Source organism: Odocoileus virginianus, chromosome 9 (assembly GCF_023699985.2).
Source record: "Odocoileus virginianus isolate 20LAN1187 ecotype Illinois chromosome 9, Ovbor_1.2, whole genome shotgun sequence".
Lineage (NCBI taxonomy): Eukaryota > Metazoa > Chordata > Mammalia > Artiodactyla > Cervidae > Odocoileus > Odocoileus virginianus.
Window position 1 is genome coordinate 56914859 of NC_069682.1, and position 22424 is coordinate 56937282.

The 22424-nt window shown below is 45.7% G+C and overlaps 1 protein-coding gene and 1 long non-coding RNA gene across 7 annotated transcripts in view; one reads left to right on the forward strand and one right to left on the reverse strand.

Moving 5' to 3' along the window:
• Positions 1-22424, reverse strand: part of BCL2L1 (BCL2 like 1) — a 50422-nt gene that overhangs the window by 7872 nt on the left and 20126 nt on the right. The gene's annotated exons all lie outside the window — the stretch shown is intronic.
• On the forward strand, positions 164-14617 carry LOC139036744 (uncharacterized). Its single transcript, XR_011489594.1, has 2 exons — positions 164-267; positions 7015-14617. It is a non-coding gene; the product is annotated as an uncharacterized lncRNA (long non-coding RNA).

Here is a 22424-nt window from a genome sequence, read left to right on the forward strand (position 1 = left end):
AGGCCTATAGACCTGGGTCCCTTCAGGAGGAGGAAGGTGGCCTGAAGCACCAGCTGAATGAATGAGTTCTGGCCCCAAGCCAGCTGAGGGGAACTGGGTGCCACAGGAAAAGGATGTGACGAAGGCCAGGAGAGAAAGTGAAACACTTCCGTCCTGGCTTTAGTGGAGAACAAGCACCGCTGCCAGACGGGCCCTTCCTTCCTCTAGTGTGACTCTGGAGGGCCCAGGCCCACTGCTTCCTTCCTACTTGGTTATTTCTGGAAAGAGGTAGGTGGAGAAGAGGAAGGGGCTCCTAGCAGCCCAGGGAAAGTGCCAGGAACATCAAGAATGTACCTTACCCGGCCTCATCAAAGCCCTGCACAGGCAGGCCATGAGTCACTTTCTGCTCTTGGACTCAGTTTCCCTGAAGGAGAGGCTGACAAATGCCTGCGGAATAGACATATGAGGCCTTGTTAGGAGATCTCACGGAGATGGCAGGCAAGTAGGCAGTGGGGCAAACGAAGAGGCCTTATCACTCTCTTGGCAGGGAGCTGCAGGCGCAGACTCGGAAGAAGTGAGGTTTGTGGTTGGAATCCACTTCCCTTGGCTTTCCCGGGGGGCGGGGGCTGGAGGTACGAGGTTGTGTGTGGGCTTCAGCAAAATGAGAGGAACATAGCCTCTCTCCTCTACCCTGGGGACCACAGGCCTGGATGTAGGCAACTCAGAGAGGTGGCTCCATGGGGCAGGGAAAAAGAGATGGGTGGCTAGACAGCTGGGCTGACACCTCAGCTGAGTCAGCCCAGTTGGTGGGTGGCACAGCGGGCCTCTCTACTTCTGAACCTCAGTTTCTCCTGCTTTGACCTCACAGGCAGTGATGATGGGAAAAGGGGATGAAAGCACTTGGTGAAGCAAAGTGACCTTGGTGTTATGGTGGAAGAGGGTGGCATGGGGAGCCCAAGCCATCTGGGCTGTCGGGGCTATTTGGAGGCATCCTCACAGCAAACTTCTTGGTAATCTTTCTTTAAGTCTGCCCCTGTCAGCTGCCAGCCTCTCCTCCCCCGCCTCCTCCCCCTCCATTAGTTCTAAGAAGCTAAGCCTGACAGATGTGCTCATTTCTCAGAAAAGGAAGTGGTTGTGCCGGGAGGAGATAACACCTCCGCTAGGGAATTGAGAAAGCTATCAGGCCCAGCAGTGCAGTACAAGCTCTCCACCTCCTCAGCTCAGAAGCAGGGTACCAGTCTTGGAGGCAGAGAGAGGTAATTCAGAAAAGCATTTACTGGGGGCACAGATGCTCATTTAGGGGCTCTCGATCTCCTTCCCAGGGAGTGATGGCTGAGATTTACTGAGCACTTACCAAGCACCAGGCATGGTGCTAAGAGCTTCGTTGTGTATGTAAATTCACTGAATCCGCATGAGAACCCCATGAAGTAAGTGCTATCATTACTCACCATGTTACAGATGAGGAAACAGGCACGGAGGGGTCACGTGACCTCCCAAGGCCATCCAGTTCACAAATGGCAGAGCAGGGATCTGAATCCAGGCAGTCTGGCTCCACAGCCCAAAGGCTTAATGGCTCCTGGGCAGCTGCTACCTGCTCATATGCATGCATTCCCTGGAAATCTGAAAACTCCCCTCATCTCAACCTTATCTCATCTTTGGTAACTAACTCCCTATTCACTTTTTTCTAGGTATTTTTATTTATTATTTAGTTATTTTATTTTTGGTTGCACTGGGTCTTCATTGCTGTGTGTGGGCTTTCTCTAGTTTGCAGAGAGTGGGGCTACTCTCTAGCTGCAGTGCACAGGATTCCTACTGCAGTGGCTTCTCCTGCTGTGAAGCACAGGCTCCAGGTGCATGGGCTGCGGGTGTTGCAGCATGCAAGCTCAGCAGTTGTGGCTCCCGGGCTCCAGGGTATGCAGGCTTCTGTACGAACTTCCTATCTTTCATGAGTAGACGGCCACAGCCTTTCATTCTTCTCCCAGTGTCCAGGGTGAGAAGGACCAAGGCTCAGCCTTGAAACAGAATCAGGGACTCAAAAGTGACCTTAAAAGTTGCCCATCCAACCTTCCATGTGATGCTCAAGCACACCCCTAACATCCTTCCCAGTTGAGGTTCAGAAAGATGGAGTACAAATCTATATATTCAGTGCAATCCCTATCAAAATATTAATGGCATTTCCCACAGAATTAGAACAAATAATCATGAAATTTGTATGGAAATACAAAAGACCTCCAATAGCCAAAATAATCTTGAGGAAAAAAGAAGAAAGCTGGAAGTATCATGCTCTCTGATTTGAAACTATACTACAAAGCTACAGTAATCAAAACAGTTTGGTACCAGCAGAAAAAACAGACATATAGATCAATGAAACAGAGAGACCAGAGATGAACCCACACTTACATGGACAACTACATGCAAAAGAATCAAACTGGATGATTCTCTCACACTGTGCACAAAGATAAATTTCAAATGGATTAAAGGCTTAAATGTAAGACCCAAAACCATAAAATTCCTAAAAGAAAACACAGGCAGTATGTTCTTTGATTTGTAATATGATATTTTTTGGATACACCTCCAGAGGCAAAAGAAACAAAAGCAAAAATAAACAAATGGGACCACATTAGACTAAAAAGCTTTTGCATGGAGAAGCAAACTATCAACAAAGCTAAAAGGCCACCTACTGAATGGCAGAAGATATCTGCAAATGATATAGCTGATAATGGGTTAATATCCAACATATACAAAGAATTGCAGAGGATCTGAACAGATATTTTTCCAAGGATACACAGACAGCCAACAGGTACATGAAAAGATGCTCAACATCAAGAAACACTAGGAAAAAGCAAATCAAATCCACAATCGGCTAACACCTCATACCTGTCAGAATGGCTATTATCAAAAAGACAACAAATAACAATCACTGATGGGGATGTGCAGAAAAGGGAATCCTCATGTACTATTGGTGGGAATGTAAATTGGTGCAACCATTACGTAAACAGCATGGAGATTCCTTAGAAAATTAAAACTAGAACTACTATATGATCCAGCCTGCCTGCTAATTCAGGGAATGCAAGTTCGATCTCTGGGTCAGGAAGATCCCTGAGAGAAGGGATCTTGGCAACCCATTCCAGTATTCCCACCTGTAAAATCCCATGGACAGAGGAGCTTGGTGGGCTATAGTCCACGGGGTCACAAAGAGTCAGACATGATTGAGCACGCACGCGCGCGCGCACACACACACACACACACACATACAAGCTAGCAATATCACTCTCTGTATATTTATGTGAAGAAAACAAACACGCTAATTAGAAAAGATAAACCCACCCCTATGTTCACTGAAGCATTATTTGCAACAGCCAAGATATGGAAGCAACCTAAGTGCCTACCAACAGATGAATGGATAAAGAAAATATGATACAAATGCACAGCACTAAATACTAGCCATTAAAAAAGGATGAAGTCTTGCCATTTGTGACAACATGGAGGGACCTAGAGAGTATTATGCTTAGTGAAATAAGTCAGAAAGAGAAAAACAAATGCAGTATGGTTTCACTTATATGTGGACTGTAATCCAAAACAAATGAAAAACAAAACAAAATAAAACCAGGTATAGATACAGAGAACAAATAGGTGTCTGACAAAGGGAGTGGGGTAGGAACAGGAAAGAAATAGGTGAGACAGATTAAGAGATATAAACTTCCAGTTGCAAAATATATGAGTCTTCATGAGTATGAAATGTACAGTGTGGGGAATACAGTCCATAATTACATAACATCTTGGTATGGTGACTTATCTTAACTACACATATTGTGGTGATCAGTTTGCATTGTATAGAATTACTGAATCACTATGCTATATAACAGGAACTAACATAATGTTGTAGGTCAATTATATTTAAAAATCAAATAGAGACTTCCTTGGGAGTCCAGTGGCCAAGATTCCATGCTCCCAATGTAGAGGACCAGAGGGCTGCGGGGAGGGGGGCGGGTTCAATCCCTGGTCAGGGAATTAGATCCCACATGCCACAACTAAAGATCCTGCATACCCCAGTGCAGCCAAATAAATATTTTTTTAAAAAAGAAAGAAAAAGAGATCAGATTTGTGGTTATCAGAGGCAGGGTTTGGGGGGATGAGGGGAGAGGGGAGGAAGAAGGTGGCCAAAAGGTAGAACCTTCCAGTTATAAATTGATACTAGGGATGTAATGTACAAAATAATAGATATAATTAACACTACTCTATGTTATATATAAAAGTTTTTAAGAAAATAAATCCTAAGTTCTCATAAGAAAAAAAAATTTTTTTCTACTTGATTTTGTACCTATATGAGATGATGATGAGATGAATACTGGAGTGGGTTGCCATTTCCTTCTCCAGGGGACCTTCCCGACTCAGGGATCAAATCCGGGTCTCCCACATTGTAAGCAGACGCTTTTACCGTCTAAGCCACCAGGGAAGTCCCCCTATATGAGATGATAGATACTCCCTAAACTTACTGTGGCCATCACTTCATGATGTATGGAAATCAAATCTTTATGCTGTAAACCTTAAACTTTTACAGTACTGTATGTCAAATACATTTCAATAAAACTGAAAGGAAAACAAATAAACAAAAGGTCAGTTGGAGCGTCCTGATCACACAGTAGGTCTGTTTCACTCCAGATGGTCTACAACCATGGTGTTATCTACAGGGCATTGTCTGCTTACACACTTGCAGTAAAGAATCCGCCTGCCAATGCAGGAGACACGGGTTCCATCCCTGGGTCAGGAAGATGTCCTGGAGAAGGGAATGGCAACCGACTCCAGCATTCTTGCCTGGGAAACCCCATGGACAGAGGGGCCTGGAGGGCTACAGTCCATGGGGTCGCCAAGAGTCAGATGAGACTTGGTGACTAAACAACAACACACACACACTTGTGAGAAGGGGCTCCCTTCGTCCCGTGTGGATCATTTCATTTTTGAACAGCTCTTTTGGAAAACTTTTCCCTTTGATCAGCTCTAATGGAAAACTTTCTGCCTTTTTCCCTCTACTGCCTGTCCTGGCTGGCCTCAGTTCTAGTTCTCTCTCCTCTGCTGCTCTCTTCCAACTCTTCCAAGGGCTAACAGAAGGTAACACGAGCTAGCAGAGAAAGGTTAAGGCCCTGAGCCAGGTCCTGCTGCTCTGAGTATCAGCTTCCTCATTTATAAAATAGCGGTGCTATCTAGATGAGGCCAAGGATGGTGACAAGTTATCTTCTTTTTCTCCACCGAGGTGGGCTCCTACAGCAAAGAGCAGGCAGGGACCCAATAAGTCTTGCAATTAGACTAAGATGTTTAGCTTTGGACCTCATTAATAATATGGGAATTAAAAGATGTACTTATTTCACAAGAACATTGTGAAAATTTAATAGTAATTCATATAAAGAACTTAGAACTGTATGTAACACCTAGTAGACTTGCAGTAATTTAAGTAATTATTACTGTTATTATTAGAGCAAGGCTCAGCTTGAGTCTTAGAGCTTTCTCCATGGTCTGCAGGGTCTCCACAGCTTTGTCTAGGGCCAAGTTGCTTACTCCTCACACACCACAATCTGTTCAGCCTCAGGATCTTTGCTCATGTTGGTCCCTATGCCGAGCTCTCTCCTACTTATCTCTTAGGTCTCAACCTGCAGGCCTTAAGGAGGCTTTCTGCTCTCCTGCTCTAAGTCTCCTTCAGCGCTCTCACCCATTTGCTGAGCTGCTCATTTCTGACCATGAGTTCTGTCCCCTAGGCTCACAGGTGAGAAGGAAAGAAGGCCAGTTCCCTCTCTCTTAAGCCTCACCTTCATCACCTACAAAAACTAGGAGGAGGCCCCAAGATACCAGGTGACTTGGGCAGGGTACCTGGGGCTCCCCAGACACCAAGTTCTCCCAGGCTCAGGAGAAAGTTCTGGAAAAGACATCTTCTTCACTGTGTTGACACAACAGGAAGGAGGGACTAGGATAGCAATCTATAAGGAACAGAGGTCTGAGCTCTGGGGCCAACCCCCTTCCTAAAACTCCGCTGCCTTCTGGGGTCTAAGCCTCCAAGTACTCCACGGTCCAAAGCAGCCATTCCCTCCTCCTTTCTGCCCAGAGCCGCCCTACTCCGGCACTGATCAAGGCTGCATGCCGTGAAGAGCAATGGGCTGAGCGTCAGCAGGTGTGGGTTTTGTGTCCCAGCGCGGTCACTGGCTTGCTTGGGGGGGGTGAGTCCATTCTGCTGTTTCGGATGCTGGGAAAGTCTGGGACTTTCCTCGTCTGTAAAATGAAGGGGATCATCTCCAAGGGCTCTCATTAGTGCTGCAGCGTGAGGAAGATGAAAATAACTCACACATGGGCAAATAAGTGACTACCTGTGTTCTCTCTCAGGGGTATTCAAAAGAGCCAGGCATTTAGTGTGGAAGGTGAGAGGCAACATTCTGGAGTAGAAGGACTTGTTGCCTCCACTTCAAAGCCCGCTGAGCCTTGCCGTCCAACCTGCAGATTCCAGGGCAAAGGGCATTGGGCATATCTGTGACCAGGGCCAGCTCCTCAGAGGGCCAGACCTTGCCAGGCTCTGCCCCAGTGGCCTCAACCTCCTCACCCCAGCACCGCCTCCAACTAGTCCAGACAAGTCCGGGTATTTTCAGCCACCTTTATCTGATCGGAAATGTTTGGAATTCCACAGCAGAAGGCAACAGCTCTGGAGGATTTGGGGATAGGAGCAAATCCCTGCAACCCCTCCCTGCTCCCCACCACATATGAATGCTCTCACATACAGCGTGTGAAAGTTGCTCAGTCGTGTCCGACACTCTGCGACCCCGTGGACTCCTCCACCCATGGGATTCTCCAGGCAAGAACACTGGAGTGGATAGCCATTCCCTTCTCCAGGGGATCTTCCCAAGCCAGGGATCAAACCCAGGTCTCCCACACTGCAAGCGGATTCTTTACTATCTGAGCCACCAGGGAAGCCCCTCACATACAGCCTTGTAACCAAAAACCTCAGAGCTGAAGGCTCCCTAAGGCTGCAGCCTCCCCATTTCATCTTCATTGCAGTCCACCAGCCCCCTCAAGCTGCAGAACAGCAAGATGCCCGAGACTGGCGTCAGGCAAGCTGGAGAATTCTGTAGCCGTGATACTGAGGGAGGGGCCACCTGGAGGTTTGCTGTTCACAACCGATGCCCACAGCACCAACAAGCTGCAGAAGACCACCACCACCAGCACGTTCAACTGCTAATCTGAACAGATGGGAAACAGGGACCTGAGGAGGTAAAAGGGACTCCCCCTCGCAAGGCATCTTGACTCCTGGAGTCCAACAGTGTGGGTTCTAACCCCAGCTCTGTGACTGCCGGACCTGGAGCAAGATCCTTTATCTCTGCAAGCCCAGGGTACTATCTACAAAGTGAGAATACTGCCATCACAGCCTTAGCAGCAAGAATTAAAAGGTCCACAGAAAGTGCTCAATAATCATTAGCTGTTGGTTTTTTATAGCTAAAAATGAATGGCCCCATTTGTGCTTCTCATATTGTAGTCTCATTACTTACAGCTACAAACAAATAACAACAAAAAAAAACCCCACAGCTCATATTGACTTAGCTTCTACTTGAATTCTCAAAATCTTCCAAGTAGGTGTTGTCCCCATTTTACCAAAGAGGAAACTAAGACTCAGAGAGGTGAGGAAACTTTGAGATCTGGTTACCCAGTGAGGGTGTCTGACTCCACAGCACGTTAAGTCTGCCAGTGCAATAGGACATATGCAGAAGGATGTGACTAAGCTCTTCCTTCCTTCCCCTCTCACCCACCCAATGCCCACTACTTGCTGAGGATCTTTTTTTTTTTTTTTAATATTTAGATCTTTATTTTGAATTTATTTTTATGGATACTGTGATCTAGCGAAAGTGAAGTCACTCAGTCGTGTCCGACTCTGCGACCCCACGGACTGTAGCCTACCAGGCTCCTCTGTCCATGGAATTTTCCAGGCAAGAGTACTGGAGTGGGTTGCCATATCCTTCTCCACTTGCTGAGGATCTTGAGCCTTGGATCAGAGACCATTTTGAGGCCAGGGCAGAGGCATGTTCCTTGGTAGCCCCCTGGGTTTCTTGGTGGAAAGAAAAGTATGCAGATGGCTGCTCTGTGCTTCCCTATCGTCTCCTAACCCAGGCTCTGCAAAGTCAGTCCTTGAAGAGACCTCCATCTGGTCATTTATCTTGGAAACAAAAGTCATGCCTAGTAGCTTTGGTGGAGCTGTTAGCTGAGTTCCAAGATAGACCATGACCCCTTTGTGGGTTGACCTGTGGGGCTGTAGGAGGATTCCCTGCTTAGCTCTGGACACTCATTCATTCCACAAATCTTTATTAAGAGCCCACTAAATGCCAGGCACCATATTAAATGCTAGAGATAAAACAGCAGCTAAATTAGAAGAAAATTCCTACCTGCGTAAGTTTATAATTTAATGGGATGAGATAGGAAATAAACAAATGTCAGACGGTGGTTAAGTGCTAAAAAGAAAAATAAATGAGAGAAGGGGTTAAAAAGAAACACTGAAGAGGGCAGAATTAAAACCCTGGTCAGGGAAAGCTTCCTTACGAGGTGACATTTGATCAGAGTCCTGAATGAAGTGAGAAAACAGGCACTGCAAGGATCTGAGGAAAGGCAGGGGAAGAGCAAGGGCCAGGCCCCGAGGCAGCAACACACTTGGGGCACTCCAACAACAGGGAAGATGGCAGTGTGGGTGAAGCTGAGTGAATGAAGGGAGAATGACAGCGTGGGGTCTGGCAGTGACAAGGGTCAGAATGTGCAGGGCCTTGAAGGCCATTTAAAGACTTGATCCTGTCCTTTGAGTGAACACTACAGGGTTTTGAGCAGGGAAAAGACATGATCTGACTTTGATTTTAACAAAGGTCCTCTGGTTGCTGGGTGGAGATCTGCAGGGGTAAGGGACTGGTGACGACCTGATGCAGCCACCTGGGAAGAACATGAGGGTGGCTTAGCCAGAATGGTGCCAGGAGAAAAGCAGTCAGATTCAGAATTTATTTCTTAACAGTAAAGCTGAAGGGATTTCCTAATAGATTGGATATGGACCATGAGAGTTGCTTGCTTCTCTGGCCCTGTTCCTCATCTACAATAGGCAGGGTAAAAGGCCTTTGAGGATTTTTTTCTCAGCTTAATAACTATGTGAACCCTGTGGGAGGAAAAAAGAGATAAAACCACTTCTGCTGTCGAAGCCGTTTGTTCACCTGACCTCCAGGCACATGCAGGATCATGAAGTAGCCAGATCCAGCGAGGGGTGGGCATAGCTTTATTGATAAGGGGAGGGATGGGGCATTAGAGCTGTGCTGTGTGTGTCTAGGGCCTGCAAGGCAGAAAGTGCTCAGTGAGTGAGTGAATGAGGCAACACTAGGAGGCCAGGATGTGTACAAGAACGTTCCACATCCTTCCAAATTAACAAAAGAAGCCTGGCCCAAGGGATTCCTCTCCCGGCTTTCCTTTTGCATCCATTACATTCTAGGCTGAGTCTCAAGTTCCCATTCTTCATGAATGGCAGACTTCAATATCTGAAATCACCAAAGTAGAATTTCAGGGCTGGAAGGAAGCAGAGACACGTCTGGCCCCCTCTATCCACAATCCACAATTTCAGCCAACACTGTTTGAGTTATTTATGTGTCATGGTTATTATGAACATTTTCCTATCAATTGACTTACTTTTTATTTTTATTTTCATCAGAGTTCACTCTTTTTAAACTTTTTTTAAATGGAGATAATTGCTTTACAATATTGTGTTGGTTTCTGCCATATATCAACATGAATCGGCCATAGGTCTTTATACATATGTCCCCTCCTTCTTGAACCTCCCTCCCACCTCGCTAAGTGGTCACACAGTACTGGTTTGAGATCCTGAGTCATATAGCAAATTCCCACTGCCTATCTATTTTACATACAGTGGTGTATTTGTTTCCATGCTACTCTCTCCATTCGTCCCACCCTCTCCTTCCCCCGCTGTGTCCACAGGTTTGACTCACTTTTTAAACACTTAGATGTACGGAAAATTCTTAACCTACTCCCCAGCTTGTTCTTTCTGCATCTTTCCTCCTTTTACTGAATGACAGCAGTTTCATCTGTCCAGGTACGGAAGCGTGGAACACCTTGTAGTCATTCTTAAGTCCTCTATAGCTCTGATCTGTCAGCAAATTCCTCTGAATATATATTCAAAATTTATCCAGAATTCCACCACTTCTTACCACCCCCACTGTCCGAACCAACATCATTTTCTGCCTGTGTTGTTACAACCACATCCTTCCTGACCTCTCCGTTTCTTACTTCCCTCTCTGGTCGCTCACACCGGAGCCAGCAGAAGAGTCCTCTAAAAGCAGTAGGATCCGAACCTGCCTGCTCAAAACACTCCCCTGCCTGTCCCTCCCACCTCACTCGAGGAGCCACCGTGTCTCACCACAGCTGACACCGCCCTGCTTCGTGCACTCTGTTCTAGCCACACTCATCTCTGCTCTTCCTCAAGCATGCCAAGCACACCCTTCTCACCTTGGGGCTTCTGCACCTGTTCCCTCCGTCTAGAATGTTCTTACCACAGACTGTCATATGGTTTACTCCCTCAGGTCACGCAGATCTCTGCTCGCGTGGCTCCTCCTCAGAGAAGCCTTTCCCAATCACTCTTTATTAAAACAAACAAATACCAAGTGTTACCTAGCCACTTTCCATCCCAACCACCATTCCCTGTTTCTTCTGAATGTAAACTCCATGAAGGCAGATCTCCCCAGTAGTTAGAATGGTGCCTGGCATAGGTAGACACTCAGTAAGTATTTGCTAAATGAAAAACTGGAATGAAAAGGCAACATATTATTATTGATATAAACAGAAAACGAATATAATTTGCCACAAATGAAAATCAACATAAAATATAAACACTATTAAAATTTTTTAATGTTTATTTGCATATCATCTGTAAGTTATCTTGAAGATACTTGGTACCGATCCTGGTCCCACATCTTTATAAAGGAGATACATGAGGTCTCTGGTGGAGAAAGCTCAGGAAGAAATCAGCCAGTCAATTAGAGGCCAGTTCAGAGCAGCCACACAGGTGTCCTTTCCCTGGCTTGGAACCACAGCCCTGCCCTCCAGAGTGCAGGTGAAGAGACTGAATCTTGGGATGGGCACAGCTAGGATGGACCAATAGAGCCTATCTGAGGGGCCAGGAAAGCTCACCCCTTGGACAGGCACAGAACTGGCAGCTCTGCTGAAGAGAACAAAGGCCAAGCTGGAGGAGGCTCGTGGGGCCGCACCGTGGGGGACGGGCATGCATAAACCTGTAGGCAAGGTCCATGGAGACCAGACAGCTGAGAGCAGAAAGGAAAACAGGCTATGTCCCAAAGGGTGGTAGCTTCAATCCCGTAAACACCAGACAGGCGTGGGGGTTCGGGTGCAGGCCTAGGGGCCCAACTGAGCCCAGGGGGCAGACGAGACCTTCCCAGTCTCCTCCAACAGCGATGATGACACCGAGCTGCCCTGAGCAGAGCGCAGCCAACCCTGCCACTACTAACTGCAGCAGGCTTTAGACATTAGCGGGCAAAGAGACAGGGACACCCTCCTAGTCCCCACATCCAGATGGTCTCTTCCAGCACCCTCCTAAGTCCTAGCCAGCTCCATCTACCTGGGCCCTTGAGGATCAGACCCCTGTTTATAGAGGAACATTCTTTTCCCACCCCCACAGGGCTGAGCACACATGGCTGCAGGTGCAGGGGGGAGGTCGAGAGCTGTTATAACTGCCAGGCCAGCAACGCCTGACCTACATCTCCATGGTTGGTCATGCAAAGAAAAATACCAGGGATTTCCGTTGGTGTTCACCCATTGCAGCTGCCAAGGGAAGGCTGGGCCTTTTGAAGGCCTGTTGTGAGCGGGGTGGGACAAGTGGTAAGCTGGCTGGGACAGGCTAGGGCTGGCCTCTGAATTATTTCCTGGCTTTGAGGACCTCCTTAGCTTTCAGAGAATCTATCAAATTTTTACCTTTTTTCTACCAAGGTCATCTACTGAAGCTCCCCCTGCTCCCCCTTCTAGTATATCACCCTTAATAAGAACTCAGAGAGAAAGAGAAAATGAGAATGAAATTCTATTTGGGAAAAAACTGCCCAAACTAAACAGTTGTTCTAATTGTAAACTGTTGGCATTTGGATGGAGGCTTTAGGTTTGCATAGAAAAAAAGCAATTTGGAATCCAGTTTTGCAAGGTAGTGTGAAAAGAAAAGAAATCAGCGGCAGGATGCTGGGTTTATTACTGCTCTGTGGTGGGCAGACCTGTCTGGCTGTGGACAAGTCAGTTAAGCACCCTGGCCTCGCTCTTCTCATCTGTCAAGTGTGGAGGAGGAACCAGAGGATCTCTAAGGCTCTCTCTTCAGCTCCAAAGTGCTTTGATCCAATCGGCGAGGCCTTCCTCTGGCAGGATTGCACCCCACCCCCATTATGGTAGGGGAGCAGCATTGTGTAAGAAAAAAGTAAGCTCTCTTTGGTGACAAGAGACCAGAGTTCTAACCCAGTGTTGCAATTTATTAACTCACTGTGTAGTCCTGGGCAAGTCAGTCTAACTCTGGAGGCACATCACTTTTTTCACATGTAAATCAAAGACTTGAAAGTGGGTTGAAAAAAGCACCACAGGAACTCTGGTATTATTGTGCCTCCCTATGTCATTGACCCCTTAGCATACACCTGCCTCCTAAAGGGCATGTTCTTCACCTGCAATGGCCTCAACCTGCAAATCATAAGACTGTAGAGACACAAAACAGAAGGAGGGTGTTAGAACCCCCCTCTAACCCCCTTATATCTGACTGCAAAGCTTGTGTTCTCTGACTACAGAAATGTGGAGGTGGCATGGATGGTGGAAAGGACTTGGGATTTGGAGTCAGAAGACCTCAGTTCCCTTCATGGTTGAGAGGAAGACCTCCTCTACACCTCCCGGCAGTGAGATAATGCATGTGCACTCAGTTGCTCAGTCGTGTCTGACTCATTGTGACCCTTTGGACTATAGCCCGCCAGGCTCCTCTGTCCATGGAATTTTCCAGGCAAGAATACTGAAGTGGGTTGCCATATCCTCCTCCTGGGGATTGTCCTGGCCCAGGGATTGAACCTGCATCTCTTGCATTGGCAGGTGGATTCTTTACCGCTGAGCCATCTGGAAGCCCCTGTGAGGTATTATATGGATGCAAAGCAGCACTGGAAAAAATTTAGTCAATGACCCTATGCTATTACGTTGTGACCCAAGCCCGGATTTCCCCAGAGAATGAAGGAGAGCGGTAGACACAGCTGTAATATCTCAGGGGTGTAACAGCTCCACTTTTCAGTCTTTTGTCCTGAACACCTTAGCCTCTCTCTTCTTAGCCATATCTGTCCATCCTTCCAGACTACGTTTACCTGGAGTCTCCAGGCCACCCAGGACAGAGCCCACAGGGCTCTCCCTGAGAGGTCGTGGAAGGGCTCAGAGTCCTGAATCTGACACTAACTTGCTGTGCACTCTGGCTGGTCACTTAAACTCTGAGTCTCAGCGTCTTTACTTATAGGTACCTACAGTCTCATGACCTAAGTTGTTGAGAGGTACGCCTGTATTTCATACATCTCTTCTCTCCCATGAGAGCAGTGAGCACATCACAGGTGTGCAAAGAGCACCTGTTATATGATTGGGAGAGGGGTCTTTCTGAGGCAACATCAGTGGGAGACCATCGCCAATGACCACTCACCAATCCTCAGGCATCACACTGCAGCCCACTCTTTGCCACCCTGTCCTGAATGGTGGGGACAGGGGTGGAGAGTATGAGGTAAAAGGGAGCTGTAGACCCTCTCCTCTAAAGCAGTCACTGTGAGGTGGAGAAGCCAGATTCTCCATCTGAGAGGGCATCAAACAATACAGAGAAGTGCAAGAGGCAGAGAGCCAAGGGATATCCATGGACACTAGAGTGAGTGTATCTGAGTCTACTAGATTGTACTTGGATTCTGTCCTTATTAGCATCTGACCTGTCTTACTCTCAGTTCACTAATCTAGACAATAGAGACAGAATGTTTCCCAAGCAGGATTACTGTCAGGGTTTAAAAATACAACACAGTGCATTTTACAGCACCCTGCACATAACAGGTACTCAATAAACGTCAGTAACTATGTTTCATTAGTATATTCATCATAGATGGGTTATGTCAATGGGCCCCTCTGCCAGCCAAGAGACTGCACACCAAGAATCAGTAAGACTTATGGCTCTCTATAGTAGCTGGAGCTCTGGATGGAGAAAATTCTCTTGACAGAATCCTGATTAGATCTGGAAACTATAGAACTCTCAGCTCAAAACAGACCAGAAACCCTCAGCTCAGACATATGTGAGTCCCCCCTGGGGACTCCACAGCTTCCTGGATGTGTGTTCTTCAGGTCAGTTACTCTCTGAGTCTGATTCCTCATCTGTATTAGACTCTTAAACCATGTGCTATTCCCCCTGGGGGGCAGTCAGCATGTTATTTAAGAGCACAAGTGTTAGAGAATTTAAACCTGTGTTTGAATCCCAGCACTGCAACTTACTATTAGGTTGGTGCAAAAGTAACTGTGGTTTTTGCATTATGGAAATTTATCTTTTAACATTGGAATACATTCTAAATAAATGTGGTTATGTTAAACATCATTTTAATGTGCATTTCTCCCTTTATTTATTTATTTTTTTTGCTAATGACTTATTAGAGAAGGAAATGGCAACCCACTCCAGTATTCTTGCCTGGAGAATCCCATGGACAGAGGAGCCTGGTGGGCTACAGTCCATGGGGTTGCAAGAGTCGGACATGACTTAGTGACTAAACCACCACCACCACCACCACTAAAGACTTATTTATTACTTGCTATTTATTTTATATTCATTTTAGACTATGGAAATGATATTAGACAAAAAGCCAGTTTGAGCAATTTCTTATTTGAGTTCAAAATGGATTGTAAAGCAGCGGAGACAACTTGAAACATCAACAACACATTTGATCCAGGAACTGCTAACAAATGTACAGTGCGGTAGTGTTTCAAGAAGTTTTGCAAAGGAGATGAGAGCCTTGATGATGAGCGCAGTGCCCAACCATCGGAAGTTGACAATGATAACTGAGAGCATCACTGAAGCTGATCCTCTCATAACTACACAAGAAGTTGCCAAAGAACTCAAACATCGACCATTCTACAAACGTTTGACATTTGAAGCAAATTGAAAAGGTGAAAAAGCTCAATAAGCAGGTTCCTCATCAGCTGACTGCAAATCAAAAAAATCATCACATTGAAGTGTTGTCTTCTTTTATGCTACACAACAACAACAAACCGTTTCTTAATCAGATTTGATGTGTGACAAAAAGTGGATTTTGTATAACTGAAAATGACTAGCTCAGTGCTTGGACTGAGAAAAAGCTCCAAAGCACTTCCCAAAGCCAAACTTGCACCAAAAATGGTCATGGTCACTGATGTTCTGCTGCCGGTCTGATCCACTACAGCTTTCTGAATTCCAGTGAAACCATTATTACATCTGAGAAGTATGCTCAGAAAGTCAATGAGATGCACCAAAATTGCAACTGCAGCCAGCACTGGTCAACAGAAAGAGCCCAATTCTTTTCCACAACTCCCAACTGCACGCTGCACAACCATGCTTCAAAGGTTGAATGAATTGGGCTATGATGTTTTGCCTCATCTGTCATATTCACCTGACCTCTCACCAACCAACTACCACTTCTTCAAGCATCTTGACAACTTTTTGCAGGGAAAACACTTCCACAACCAGCAGGAGGCAAAAACGCTTTCTAAGAGTTCATTGATTCTAAAGCATGGATTTTTACGCTACAGGAATAAACAAAGTTATTTCTCGTTGACAAAAATGTGTTGATTTTAAGGGTTCCTATTTTGACTAATAAAGACGTGTTTGAGCCTAGTTAGAAGGATTTAAAATTCATGGTCTGAAACCGCAATTACATTTGCACCAACCTAATAGCTTGGGTCACTGACCATAGTATACTATTAAATCTTCCTGAGCTTTAATTTTCTCATCTAAAAATGTTCCTTGTTGGCTGGCTGTATTACTGGGTCTGGCACATAGTAACAATTTCACTTGATACACGAAAGTGTGATCTTTGTATCTAGAGCCTGGCATGGGAAAGCATTCAGTAAGTATGCTGAATCAAGCCCCTGACTGCCCTGGTGGGAGGGTGCAGGGAGTAAGATGCTCCTGTGAGCTGGCACTGCTGCTATTGGCCCACGTTGGTGATGTCTATCAAAATCACAAGAGCACACACCCTTTGACCCTGCAACTGCACTTCGAGGGATTTATCCTCCACAGACACCCTGTAGTCACATGTGGGCCAAACGACAAATATAGAGGGCTGTTCAGTGAGCAGCCCTAATGGGGCTAAAAAACTGCCTCCCAAATGCCTACCACTAGGAACTGGTTCAGTGAATGACAGTACTGTGTATGGAATACACTGAAGCTATTAAGAATGAGAAAGTTCTTGATGGACTGATATGGTATGATCTCTGAGAGCCACTGTTAAGTGGGAAAATCAAGGTACCAAACAGTATTTATAGCACATAACTGTGTGTATATCAGGAGAAATATATGTGATTGCTTATGTCTACAGAGTCCACTCTCCCAGGAAGGGAACTGGGTAGCTAGGAGAAAAAAGTGGGAAGGAGACATTTGTTCCTTTCAAAATTTGAACCCCATGAATACATTATCTATTCCAAGAAAACTAATAAAAAGTTAAGGGCAGGGTGGTTTGAGAGAGGACAGAAGAGAGAAAGAGAGAGAAATGAACTCTCCCATAAGAAACAGTTGGGACTGCCCAAAGACAGACCCCGTGGCCAGTTATCAAACTATCAGAAAAAAAGACAATTCTGGTATTTGCGTCCCGTGACACCAAAATAGCACCACCACTGTATGACCAGCTACACTGGAGCTGCCCCCATCGCTGACCCTTTGGCCCCAGGAAAGGACCAGGAGCCATGATGAAGTTTCTCTGTCCTCTAGGTTAAGTCTGTCCAGGTAGAATAACAGGGAAAGAAGGTTCCAGTTAAAGTAAAAATTATCCCTGATAGTCTCAGGAGAAAAAAGGAAAAAGCGGGGACCTAGTTCTGGAGGAATGTGGGCAGTCAGGCTCTAAGGGAAGGGCTGGCAAGCAGGCCTGAAACCCACCCCCCCTCCTCCCACCTTTCTTCTCCTAAGCCCCCAACCACTCCTTCTCCTCCTGTTTTCCTTAACAATCTGCCTGCATGGTAAAAAAAACACTCTATCAGGGACTTCTAGAAGTAAATGGAGACCCAACTGGTTCTGGAAGAAATATACATGGCTGATAAAATGTAGGAAAAGATGCTTTACTTCATAAGTAACCCCGGAAATAGTCCTTAGATATTTTTAACTTTTGATTATGAGAATACTTAAACACGTACAAAAGTAGACAGAATGATCAAATGAACCACCACCACTCAGCTTCAACAATTATCAACTTCATACCAATCTGATTTCATGTGTTTCCACTCTCCCTTGCACGCATGCATGCCAAGTTGTTTCAGTTGTGTCCACCTCTGTGACTCCACGGACTGTAGCCTGCCAGGCTCCTCAGTCCATGACATTCTCCAGGCAAGAAATACTGGAGTGGGTTGCCATGCCCTCCTCCAGAGGATTTTCCCAACTCAGGGATCAAATCTGTCCGTATCTCCTAAATTGGTAGGTAAGTTCTTTACCACTAGCGCCCCTGGAAAATCCACCCTCCCTTACCCCTGTATTATTCTGAAGCAAATTGGAGAGATAGTTTAATATGTGCTTCTAAAAAAGGAAAAAAAATTCCATAACTGCAATTACCATTATCGTATCTGAAATTTTAAGAAAGCCAACAGAAGTCATGGAAGGGTTTTAAATGTGATCAAAACTCCCAAAGAGGGCACCTTTGTTCAACATGAAATATTAATGCAGTGTATATAATAAGCTCTAGGTACAACTCAAGTTATAAATAATTCAGATTTATAGATGTTTAAAGCCTATTGAAATAAAGGTATTCCACCAACAAAAATACTAAGATGACATGAAAGTCAATTCTAGATCTATTAAAGACTTAAATGTGAAAGGCAAAACTTTAAAACTTTAAGGAGAAAATACAACTGTCTTTAGGACTACAGATTAAGGAAGAATTTCTTCAACATAACACAAAATGTGTAAATCATGGAAGAAGAGATTTAACTACACTAAAATTAAGACATTTTAGGGGCTTCCCTGATGGTCCAGTGATTAGATTTCATCTTCCAGTCCAGAGGGTAGAGGTTCAATCTCTGGTCAGGGAGCTAAGACCCCACATGCCTCTGGGCCAAAAAACCAAACCAAAACACAAAACAGAAGCAGTGTTGTAACAAACACAATAGACTTAAAAAAAAAAAAAGAAATTTCAGTCATCAAAAGATATCACATATAAGGTGAAAAGGCAAAATGCAAAACTGAGAGCCTACATTCAAAATATATGCAGACAAAAGATTAATGTTCAGAATACGCAGAGAATGCCTATAAATCCATAAGAAAAAGGCCTATCAACAGAAAACAGCAAAGAATTGTATAGATACTTTACAAAAGAGGAAACATGAAAGGTCAATAGATGTAAGGAAAGATTCTCTACTCCACCTGAAATCTGAGAAATGCAAATTAAAACCCCAAGATACCATCTCACACCCACCAGCTATATAAAAATTTTCAAGTCTGACTGAATCAAGTATTATTAAGATGTAAAGCAATGGAAACTCATATGCTGCTGCTTGCAGCATAAATTCTTACAAACACATACGGAAACATTTGGGCATTACCTTCCATCAAGCAATTCCACTCCTGAGTATATACCTTAGAGCAATGTTTCCCAGTGTGGTCCCGAGACCCGCAGCAGCAGCATCTTTTGGGAACTTGTTAGAAATGCAAATTCTCAGGGCCCCAGACCAGACAGACAGAAACACTGTAGGGGTGGAGTCCAGCAATCTGTGGTTTAACAAGCCCTCCAGTTGGCTCTGACGAGCAGCTAAGGGGTAGGAACCACTGTCCAAGAGAGATGCTTGAACACGTGCATGTGAGGGGAAGACACACACAGATGTTGTTCAAAATCACACTGTTTGAAATCACAAAAACAAGGGAACAACCCGAATAACCACTGACTATAGAATGGATACATAATTTGAGACACAATCATACAAAGGGATATGAAAATAAATGAACTACAGCTATACACATAACATTGGCGGTTCTCATAATATTGAATGAAAAAAGTAAACTGCAGATGAATACACACAGTATGACATTTAAATGAAAAAAAATTTTTTTTTTCAAAATTTTTTTCTATTTGGCTGCAACACACAGCATGCGGGATCTTAGTTCCCTGACCAGGGATTGAACCTTCAGCCGCTGCAGTGAAATGCGGAATCTTAACCACTACACCACCAACGAAGCCCCCTTAAATGAAATTTAAAAGCATACAGAAGCACGCACACACATACACACACATTAAAACTTTAAAAAAAGGCAAGGGAATGGTAAACACATATCTCAGGAGAATGGGCAGGGTGTGACTGTAACTGAAGGGGCACAAAGGGGGCTTCTGAGGTATTCATAAAAGTTTGATTTCTTAAACTCGGTTACTAGTTTACAGGTGATCATTTTCCTACTAAAACTTTATACATGCATAAGATACTGTCTGTTGTATTTATGATAAATTTCTTTTTTAAAAAAGAAAAAGGTATGTTGAAACAGTGCAATACTTGGAGTCAGAACTGCAACCACTCACTCTGGCTACATGTGTGGTGTCCAAAGAGTTAAGCCTGTTTCTGGCCTGCGGGGGGCGGGGGGGGGGGGGGGGCAGGCAGCAGCTGGGGCACAGTGGGAGTCCCTGGCTCCAGCTGGCTCCAGCCTAGATCTGCCTGGATCAAGCACCACGCCCAGGAACTGGCACCTGTGTGTGTTGGGGGGGGCGGTCTCCAGACAGGTGGCACCTGAAGCCCTTGATGACCTGTCCATGTAAAGAACTGTGCCCAGCTGGAGGGATGGTAGCTGCCTCCTCCTTTAGGAGTCCCTCCATCTGGTAAGAAAGTATGCTGGTGGCAGTTCAGAGTTGGTGAGGAGGGGACGAGGGTCTGGGACTCAGGGTGGGGGTGGGCAAGGAACTGGGTGGGCTGGGCTCAGATATCACCGGAGGCTGCTGGGATTAGCACCTGCTGAGAATGAGATTAGGTTTCTTGGGACGGGCTCATCTCTCTAATGCGCCCCCACCCCCCCCCAAAGCTGTCTCCCTGTGGCTTTTCTGTGCTGGACAGATGGTGTCTGAGCTGTCTTTTGGAGGGTGGGCTCCTTGAGAGGGTGGTGGAGGTGGGGTGGGAGCTGATGCCTGCTTGATCATGGGATTCCCTGTCTTCCACAATAATAATGATCAGAGCACTTACTGAGACCCTACTATATGCCAAGTACAGGTTTGGTAAACGTAAACACTTGCCCAAATGTCAAATAATAAACAAACAAGGCCTTGCATGCAATGCAGGCAGCCCTCGCAAGAAACTACTGGCCATGATGACATCTTCGCCTCCTCAATAAACGGCAGCAATCTCCTTCCAGTTGCTCAGGCCAAAAACCCAGACTTTTTTCTCTCTCACACACCCCTTATCCAATTATTAGCAGATCCAGCAGACCTGACTTTCAAATTATACTGACACATTGACCACAGCTCACCACTTTGACTACGCCTCCACCTCGTACAAACCACCCTCATCACCTGCCCAGCTTCTCCCTGGCCTCATGCTCCCACTCTTGCTCATATAGTGAATACAGGGACTTTGGTTTGTTTAATACCATATGCCCAACCTATTACTCAATGCCTAACACATGGCAGCCACTCAAAAATAGTTATTAATGAACAAATGAATGAATGACCAACATCTCTCAGGAAATGACTCAGACTCAGAAGGGAGGAAGGCCTAAGTGTCCTTAGTTTTCTCAGCCAAGATGACCTCTGGTACCCCAAGGCAGTGGTCAGTGTCCTTCCCTATTACGAAATGTGCTGGGTGCAGAGCATCACCGCTGTGTCATCTGCTGGTGCCTGCACACATGCACATACACACTGGGACACCGGAGCTGGGAAAGAGCTACTTCTGGTTAGGAATGTGTCCAGGGGGCCGTCCCTGCACTATATACATGGTGGTTTTTATTCTCATGAATGAAGTTACTCATCGGTTCAGAATGGAGGGTTGTGAATGGAAGAATGACAAGATCTGATCTCTACTTTAGAAGGATGGTGGTGGCTATTTGGATAATAGATGGGGGCGGGGGGACACAAGGGCAGAAGCAGGGAGGCGGCTGTAGAGCTGTCCAGGTGGGAGAGGCAATGAGCAATAGCTCTGCCCTCTCATCTCCCATTGCCGGCCTTTAATCAGGCTAAGTTCTGCTGCCAAATGAGAACCAGTGACAGCACATGCTGGGGCCTTCCTCAGCAGTTTCCCTTATGAATAAAGCACCTCATTAACCCCCTCAACAGTCTTAGTGAAGCAGGTTCTAGCAGTACCCAAGTTTTACAGAGAAGTAAACGGAGGCGCTAGGAGGTAAAGTCACCTGTCAAGATTCTACAGCCGTCTGCTTCCAGCCAGCATCCATCCTAGCCTAGCCAGACTCCAAAGCCCAGTTCCCAAACTTGCTCAATGGCTTCTTTTGAGGACCTGTCTACAGAGCTACCATTCACTGAGTACTCCCCGGGTGCTAAGTGCACTGCTGAACGCTGTACCTGTGTTATGCAATATTCCAATGATCAAAGGAGTCACATATCCTGGTGACTTCCATTTTACACATGAGAACAGTGATGCTGAGAGAGGCAAAGTCACAGAACAAGTAAGCGCATTGTCCTACTCCCCTGCCACTGAGCCATCTTTTTATTATTTTTCTTTTTCTCTATTTTCTTCCTTTTCAGTCACTGGGTCAATGGAAGATATCCAATAGATCATAGTGTGGTGGATGCTCTGCTCTAAAATATCAGCTGTCTTTTGTCCCCTTGACCTGATGTTAAATGCCTTAAGGTCAAAGTCCACAAATAACATTTGTCTGCCCATCCTATAGCATTGGACCTGAGCCTTGGACTTGGGCAAAGGAGACGAGAAGGGTCAGGAGTTCCTGTCAAAGTCACAGGGCTAAATGAAGGTGGAGGAGAGGGGCCCCCCTGTGAATCCTACACCTCGAGGGCACAGTTCCTTTAGCTTGAGAAGCCTTGAGGACACTTTTGTCCAAAAAAATGCATCTTGCAACTCTTTAAAAGCGGGGAGCACTGTTTCAGTTAACACCCTGCAGACAGGTGGAATGTCTGTACCCAGTCTTGTTCTGAAGAGACTTGTGGAGAAGGAAGAGGCAATGACTTTCAGTTCCCGTTAATGTGTCTAGAAGCAGCAGCTGATTCAGCTAGATGATGTCACCTTCC